This window comes from Otolemur garnettii, unplaced genomic scaffold, assembly GCF_000181295.1.
Source record: "Otolemur garnettii isolate 467f Iridium unplaced genomic scaffold, OtoGar3 scaffold00100, whole genome shotgun sequence".
NCBI lineage: Eukaryota > Metazoa > Chordata > Mammalia > Primates > Galagidae > Otolemur > Otolemur garnettii.
This window is the reverse complement of record NW_003852495.1, coordinates 652,813-662,154: the sequence shown is the minus strand read 5'-3', so window position 1 is coordinate 662,154 and position 9,342 is coordinate 652,813. Positions and strand designations below refer to the sequence as shown.

Here is a 9,342-nt window from a genome sequence, read left to right as displayed (position 1 = left end):
AGAAAAAAAGGATGTCTCTTCTCCGTACCTGTTCTGGAGCAAGACTTCTTGTGTTGGACTAAGTTTAAGGAAAGCGCTCTCCTAGAGCAAACAGCCCTGCCCTGGCAGAAAGTGGCTTCAAGGCCTCCAGCAAGATGCACTGTGGAAGCTGTATGGGGGGGAGGGATTTCACATGCCAGGCTTTAAAATATGAAAATGACAGGAACTCGCACTTTGTGATCAAAGCCAGGAAACTAGTCCTAATCAATTCTCTGTACTATCCCACTTTGTCCAGACTCTGTTCCCTATTCCTAATAAAATTTCTAATCTACTAACAATTAATAATGGAACATTGGTTTCAAACTTATAAAATCATTATTACTAGTAGTGCAAGAGCATCAGGATATAAGTCTTCCCTTCAGTATTCCCACATGCACTCTTCATATACTCAACTTTATTGAGATAGAATATTCTGCATATGTCTGTTAAGCCCATATGTTCTAAAGTTGTGTTTGAGTCCTTTGTTTCTTTGTTTGGTTTCTGCCTGGAGGATCTGTACAGTTTTGTCAGAGGGGTATTGAAGTCCTCAGTTGTGATGGTGGTGAAGCATAGCATATTGTTCAGATTGGGCAGGGTTCGTTTTATACATCTGGGTGCATTTAAGTCATTTAAGTTGTGTACATACATATTTAAGATTGTAATATCTTGTATTTGTATTGTTCCCTTGCCCAGTACATAGTGTACTTCATTGTCTTTCTTCATTTTTGATGGTTTAAATATAATCATATCCACAAATAAGATTGCAACACTTGCTGCCTTCTGATTTCCATTTTCCTATAGTATTATTCAACCCTTCTCCTTGAATCTTGTTTTGTCCTTAGAGTTTAGATGTGTTACCCACATGCAACATATCTATATATATATCTATATATATATATACGGCTTGTGCTTTTTTCTCTAGTCAGTCAGTCTGTGCCTCTTTAAGTTTAAGTCATTTATTGAAAGAATTGATAAGTATGGTGAAGTTCAGTTTGTCTTATTTTGTGGTGATCCAATGCTTAGTTTTATCCTTTGCACCATTGTGGAAGCCAGATTTTGCCATTTAGTTTTTTGGTTTGTTTATTTTGCTGGTGGTCTATTGTGCTGGTCAGTGTGAAGAACTGGTCCTAATATTTCCTGCGGAGATGGTCTCAAAGATAGTGTGTTCCCTGGATTTTCTTTTTGTCTAATATCTGCCAGAGTTGGAGCTTAAGAAGTTGAGGACTTAGAAATATCAATAGTTGCAGAAAAAATATGCCATCAAAAGCATTTTCTACTCTTCTAGTCTATAGGAGGGAATCTAAGGTCGAACCTCCTGTAACAGCCTGCTGGGCACAGATGCTACACAGACCCACTCTAGAGAGCACAGAAAACTTCCCCTCAGCAGAAGAAAGACCCTTCTTCCAGAAGAGGGACTCTCTTTTGCCAAAGTTAGTGTAGTTAAGCTATAATTTTTTTCCACCGTGGAAGACAGGACTCACTCAGTTCATGAGGTCATACAGTGTAGAGGCTCCTCAGAGTTCCTGCCAAACATGTTGGGGTGGGTGTGTCTTCTTCTCATCCCATAACCAGCCAAGGGTCTCTCGAGTTGCTGGTGACAGAACAAGTGGCTTCTGTAACATTGATTCCTGAGTTGTTATGGGGCTGGGTAGGAGTAAAAGCTCCATCACTTTTCTGATGCCTGGTGATGGGGAAAAGCCTCCAGGTCGTCTGGGACAAGCTAGCCAGAAGACTTGTTTCAGGGTTGCATAGCAGGCCTCTGCAAGGATCAGACTGATGGTCAACCCAAGAAATAGGAGCTATGGGCAGTGGCCACAAGACCTTTGAAGCCAAATTACTCACTATTCTCTGCCAGACATCTGTATCCCAGAGGAAGATAGTCCTAGTTGCAGAAAAACTGGGAGTTACTGTCCTTCATGTCACTCTAATATGGGGTGAGTTACGGTATTTCACTGTTTGGGGAGAGTCCCCAATGGCGAGGAACCCCCTTTACACTTCTATTTTGCTCTGGGCTCCTCCAGCCTGGTGGGCTCTGTACCTGTTCACTATTCCCTTCCTTGTCCTTGTCCTGGTAGTTTGTCTCAGTATGGTTGCTGACTGCCTTGATTTCTTCTCCTTCAGATCAATTCCCAAGTTTTAAACTACTCTTGAGTTTGCTTCAGTCCAATTTTCTTCCTTCTAGACAAGAGCTTTGGACGAAAGCTGCTTCTAGTTAGCTACCTTGCCACCCTCTCTAATTGGAGTTTTATGGATCTACTTTCAGTTTAAAATTTACGTGTGTGCGGAAAGCCAGGAAATAAAAATAGCCCCTCAGAGCCATGGATTTCTGGGCCACCCAGTGGCCAAGGAGCCCGTCTCCTGTACTGAAAGCCCTGCTGTAAAAGAGAGGAGGCTCAGATGAGCCTCTGCGGACTTGAGAAAGACAGAGAGACCACACTGATTGCTGGAATGAACTAGAACTAAAGAAAGATTCCCAAACTCATGGAGAAGAGCTCCCTCACCATGAATAGCTGTGTCAGTGACTCACCTCCCAGACTCCAGCAGCAGCTTCCACAAAGATGCCCCATGGCCCCCAGTTCCAGGGAAGAAAGGGAGACCCCACCATGACAGCTTGGGGTGGGCAAGGGCCAGGTAACCAAACTCATGCTTGTCTCCTCCAAGGCTAGGCGGAATGAAGATGGGCTGGGGGAGCCAGAGGGGTGGGCATCCCCAGATTCCCCTCTGACCAGGTGGACCAAGTCCTTACACTCCTTGTTGTGTGATCAAGATGGTGCTTACCTCTTTGGGACTTTCCTGGAGAGGGAGAAATTCGTGGATATATTAGACTTCTGGTTTGCCTGCAATGTGTACAGGCAAGTGACCCTGCCAATCCATATCATGTAGATTCTGGCTAAATCTTTGTGCCAGCCACCAGTACCAGCCACAGTGAGATATCCAGTGATGTGTTGACTGATATTCTATGTCCATAATGGATAGCAGTGGAGGTAGAATCCCTCCCTATTGTGTGGGGAGTAAGAAACATTTCCAGAGAGAAATGCATCACAGAGTGAAGGCTAATGGCTGTCTCTACCTCATTTCCAGAGAACTCACCGCCTATCCAAGGAAATGAACCAAGTGGAACCTACCACTTTTTCAGCTAAGCTGATCTCAAGGCTGGAGAAGCCAAAGCTGGAGCTGGAGAGTCATCACAGCCTGGAGCAATGCCTGCAGCAGATCTGAAGGACGAAGAGCAAGACGGGTCCGAGCTCAAGGCAAGCTCTCAGGACTGGGCGCCCTCCCAGCACCCCATCTCCCCCCTGCCCTCCAGCAGTTAAGAGCAGGACCCACAGATGATTCTGGACGACCACCTGTCCAGGGTCTTGAAGACCCCTGCATGCCAGTCACCAGGCATGGGCCACTACAGCCCCCGGTCCAGCTCTCTGGACCACCACCCGCAGTATCACTCTCTCCTCCCACCTGGGGGCAAACTGCCCTTGACGGTGGCCTCGCTGGGCACTTGCTCCCTACTTGTGGGTAAGGGCTTAGTGACCAAGTGCATGACGAAGCATGTTCACTACTACTATATCCCTTACCATGCTGTCTCCAAGACCAAGGAGGAGATCCAGGCAGAATCCACAGAGAGGGTGAGCTGCTTCTAAGCAGGTGGCACCGAGTATTTCTGCTATCTGAAATGCAAGAGCCACCCCAAGTTTCCAAACCCCTGACCGGAGAGCAGTTAGGTGCCCAAAGCACAAAAAATGGTCTACCCCTTAGAATCTGCCCTAGTGTCCCCCAAGCAAACAAGACAGCCGGAACTATCTGGGGCCAGGTGGGAGCAACAGTGCCCAGGTATTTACTCAGGACCCTACAATGCCTCCCTTGACCTCACCCAACACTTTGGCTCAGTTGGAGGAGCCCTGGTGCAGGCTGGTTGAAGTGTCAAAGCCCCCAAAGCAGCAGTGCTGCATGGCCAGTCAGCAGAGATACAGGAGCCACACAGGCACCATTCAGGAAGGAGCCACATCCTTCTCCACCCCAATTCTGGCTCCAAAAGATCACAAAGAGCCAAAGAAACTCGCTCCAGGCCAGTGTTGGTTGTCACCTACTTTTTCTATAGAGAAGAAATTCCTTACAGGAGGATGCTGAGGGCTCAGAGCTTAACCCCAGGCCATTTTAAAGAGTAGCTCAGCAAAAAAGGGAAATTATAGGTTTTACTTCAAAGAAGCAAGTGCTGAATTTGCCTGTGGATCAGTTTTTGAGGAGGTCTGGGACGACGACACAGTGCTTCCTGTGTACGAAAGCAGGATTCTGGACAAAGTGGAGAGGATTGATTGAGCCTTGGGGTCTGGCCTTGGTGAACTGTGGAGCCCAAGTTCTCGTGTCCTGTCGTGGCCACGAATGACTCAAGAACACATTTTGAAGGAAAATTAAAACAATGAAGAAGACAAAGTCTAGGGAAGAATTGGCCAGTGGGCCTTGGGAATGGTGGGGAGAGGTTGATTTTCATTATTCGCGAGCTCGGTACTGAGGTAAGAAAAGCCTGAACTATTTATTAAAAACATGACCACTCTTAGATGTTGAAAAATAAAAATTACAAGTGTGCCATGAATCTGTTCATAAAAACAGTAAATAATCTTTTGAGTTTTTGATTAATCACTCTTATTTTCAAATAAGAAAATACTATTTTGTTTACATTAATATAGCTTTCAGCTATAAGAAATGTATATAGAACTTTTTATGGTTGTGTTTCCCCAGAGCTGAGATGGACTACCAGACTAAGGGCCCCTTCCCTGAGCATGTAGACTTGCCATTAACCAAGTAGCATCTTAGCAGATGTACGTCAGTGACATTTATTTATCCATGGGCTGTTGTTACAATGAAGAGACGGGACCTCCTCCTTTTGCCTTTTTCTTTGAAGAACAGGCTAACGTGAAGAGGGAGCAGGCAAAGCAGCTCCTGAGACATCTGAGAAAATGTGAGGGTGCTATCTGCCTCCCCGAGATTAAGAGGCCTCAGGTAGTTGGCTGGGGAAGTGACCTGCAATTCAAAAAAAAAAAAAAGAAAAGAAATGCATATAAAGAGATCTATTATAAATTATTACTAAAAACATTGTATTTCCTTGTAAGATAATCGTAATACAAGTGTTGCCTCAAAAATAGCAATTGAATCATAAGTAAAATTCAAGCAATTTATAATGTTAACGTTTTAATGTAGTTTATAATACTCTTTCTTCCTCAAATTATCTACACATGTATTTTTCATTTCCATGAAATATAAATGTCCATTCGTTGCAAGGAATCATCAACATTATACATTATGAGAGTTTAGATCACAAATCTGTCAGAGTTTTTCTAATTTCCAAAAATAAGTATGTCAAGACAGTATCATAAAGTCTAATCATTTCTAATGTCTGATTATATGACACTTTATGGATAGATAAGCATATGAACAGATACATTACTATAGTTTAAAACAATCAGACGAAGGAAAATGCTAGCTGTAAGTATTTGTTTTGTGATATTACTAATATCAATCCCTCCACTCAAAAGTATTTGCCTTTGTTGGCACAGAGTGAGAATAAAATTCCAAGGCATTCTGGCATTTCAGTACACCCTCCCATCTCCCATCTGGGAATGTACTAATGGCAAGACCAGTGTCAAGGAGAAAAGATTTCAAAGTTTATCACAGATGACCAAGACCGTCTCCAAATTCCCCTCATCTTGACCACACTTTAAACAGCCTTCTTCCTGACTTTAGGCTCCTGATCATTTTTTTTTTTTCTTAAAATATTTACTTTAGGAAAGTTATAATCTCTTCCCTTTTGAAATGTAAATCTTTTTTAAAAGGCTGCTTTAAAGTTTTATAACCCAGACTGGAATGTTCTTCTCCAGGGCCTTGGAGGAGGGGTCATCATTTTGAAATATAAAATCAAGGGTGAAAGCACTATTGCTTTTCAGTTTCTGTGGGAGAGTAGGAGCCCAACTTCTGTGTGTTTCTTGTCTCAGGTAGGAACACAAAGATATCACAGAAAGTTTGGTTTTCCATTGGGCATAAGTGATCGTCAAACACAGATGGCTTGTGTTTTCCTTCTTCCCCTGGTTCCTAACCCAACTTAGTACTTCCAAGTACCACCTAAAAGAGAATTTATTTCTCTAAATTTATCACAGCTTTCCAATAAGGGTCACTTTAACAACATAACATATATGGGGTATTGGGGTTCTATTAAGAGGGCAGAAAACTGATGAGAGGAAGTGATGAGACTTTGGCAGGCCATCCAACGTTGCAGTGGATCATATTTCAACAAGTTGTCAACATCACTCGCCGGTGGCTCCTTCTGGTTACCTGAGAGTGTTTATCGTAGAAATAAAATGACCTGAATTATATTTTTAAAAAGACAATGTTGGATGCTTTTTTATAAAGAGACTGCATAGTTGAGGAGGGTAAGGAGAAGAGTACAAGCAGCCAGGACAGTTAGAAGGCTAGTGCCGTAATCCAAGAGAAAGATGATGATGTAGAGGAGGTAATGGAAGTGGAAATGATTAGAAACGATCCAAGTCGACAAGGGTAAGTCCATCAATTGCTTTTTTGAAACTGTATTATGTGTGTTTTAGAATTCTGAAATGGATTTTATGATGAAACTTATTACTATTTCTGCAGCAAAGTATGTAAATATTCACATTCAGCACATCTAAAACCTATCAGTAGATCCCTATCATTTTATTTATTTATTTATTCATTTATTTAACTGAGCTAAGGTAAAGGCAGGCTTTTCCTCCAAGGGAGTGGACTACAGGAAAAAACCCTCAGGGGAATATATGTTGAATAAATGACTTGCATATGACTTGGAATAAATAAATTATAATGGAAAAAGACAGAGGGAGCTTAGATTAGTATCTGATTTATCAAAGAAGGCGCCTTTATTTCCAAGGCTGAGAAGTCTAGTAGCTCCTGGTGAGGTTTAATAGAGACTCACCAGTTTCACCACATTTATCTTTTATAGTTATCAACTTTTCTACTAACTTCCATATATTTACTGTTTTCTTAATCTTCTCACATGTAAAAAAGTATTTTTCTTCTGCTAGAAAATCTTTTCCTTTAACAAAATAAATAAGTTTACTTTAGGACAACTGCCTTAGCCATCTGTATGTAAGGAGCTTTTTGTATTTACATTTACTCATGTTAAAATAAATTTATATGTATAATCATTATATTCATATTGAACATAAAAATTCGTAACAGTTGTTATATTAAGGCATCATAGGAGTGACACAAAGCCTGGGCCCTGAAAACAGAAGCTCGATTGCATATGAGCTGTGTGATCTTGGTCAAGTTACTTAATTCCCCTGTATCACAATGTCGTCTTTAAATGGGGATAACAATGATTTCTCACAGGGTGTATGAAGATGAAGTGAGCTAACACTTGTAGAGCATTTCAATAGTACTGGGCACATTACGATATCAATATTTATTTTTTTAAATAATTATTAATAAATCAATACATTACTAATAAAAATAGTGTATTACCTTGCATAATGTTGCTTAAAGTGTTTTTGGTGTTTTTGGAAACATTTCCTAGTGGAAGAATCACTTTAGATATATACATATACACACAGGGACACAAGTACACACAGTACTTGCCATGAACCTATAGTGGTTGACCATTTAAAGACATTCCGTACATAGTTAGAAGTAAACCAAGTTTTTTCTGTTGTTTTTATAAATCTCAAATGATTAAATATGAAATAATATTTCATGGGGGAAACTGAATTAAATGCCTGATGTGCATGTGTATGTGTGTTTGTGGTGTGTGTGATTTATGTTTTATTTTTTAAAGTTTTTATTATCTTACTTGGTAGGTTATTATGAGAATTAGCAGTGGTGAAAATATGCATTTATGTGCTTTTGGAAAATGTACTGTTTAGCCTTCTGTATAACTTCAACAACTAATGGCTTTAAAAGATTTTAAATTTTTTCTAATGTGAACCTTAAAAGTTTCATGGCAATTGTCTTTATGATACCATCGAAGTATTAGTTCAATGAATAAGCACCTTAAAAATACCTGTAAGTCAATAATAAGATTCTTAGTGTTGCCCTATAGGTCAGTGGCATTTAAAATTAATCACGTTTATTTTTTTAAGGTGATTCTTATAATGGGCAGACTCATTGCTCATTTTCTCTTCATTTATGGAATCTTTTAAGGTCCACTGTGGTTGATTTACATCAAAATGTTCTTGAAAGAAAATTTTATTTCTGTATAAATTGATTTTTCTGCACCTTTCTTCAGAATATTTATTAAAAACCTGTTATATGTTGCTTGAAAAATGTAACATTAACAATTTTACATCTAAAAAATGTCTGGAAAATCACAGCAATTGTTTACAAGATCTTTAGACTATAGATCTTTAGTTCTATAACTTAAAAAAATTACTCAAGGCTTAAATTCATTAGGGTTTCTTGAAAAGAGCGTTTTATCTTACAGATACTTTAACCATGTTTTTGTCTCCCAGTTTCTTAAAGTTCAAAAATAGAAATTTGTGGCATCTTTAAAAATATTATATTTAGCAAATTTTGTTTTGTTTCCTATTAGATGCTAGGGAATGATTAGAAGAAAGACCATGATATTTTGCAACTGGCAAATTATATATACTGAAAAAATAATATAAATGTTAAAGATAGAATCTTAATTTTGTTAAAATTTCATTTCTTATATCTTTAATTAAACAAATGTCAATAATATTTAAAAAATAAAGAAAAATAATATTTAATTTATATTAAGTGATCTTGATATTTTTAGAAGTATAATTTTAATTCTGTAAATAAATATTCACATGTCTCACATGGAGTGATTAAAATTCTATAGGGGGAAGAACAGGTGACTACACGTTATGTCCATAGTTTGAGTCATTTCAGTCCATTTCCACAGAAATTTCCGAGAGACTTTATTACATTTGGAAGAAATTATACAGGTCCATGAATATGTCATTTATTTTAAAATACCCCTAAAGTTTGTTGCTTTAGACTATTTCCTACAGATATGAATAGTACTCAGAAGGATATTTCTGAACTCACAGGTATAAAATTTCAGTTGCCTTGAATTAAATGTGTGCAGATCTTTGGAGAATGATAGGTTGCTAACTTCTTATTTGCATATAATGAATATATGATCATGAGAAATTTGCAAACCATTTCAGAATTCTTGCTTTTCCAACATTTTTTCTCTTGGTTCTTAACCAGATAAGTAAGTCAGACAAAAAAAAAAAAAAAAAAAAAAGGAAAGTGTCATGGTCATGATATTACTTTTGCTAAATGTATTTGATTCTCCTAGATTTATTTAAGTAATTCCCA

General features: G+C 39.0%; 1 pseudogene; it reads left to right on the top strand.

The window, feature by feature from the left end:
• Window positions 1-1,819: 1,819 nt before the first annotated feature.
• LOC100965543 lies at window positions 1,820-4,332 on the top strand (annotated as a pseudogene).
• Window positions 4,333-9,342: the final 5,010 nt, after the last annotated feature.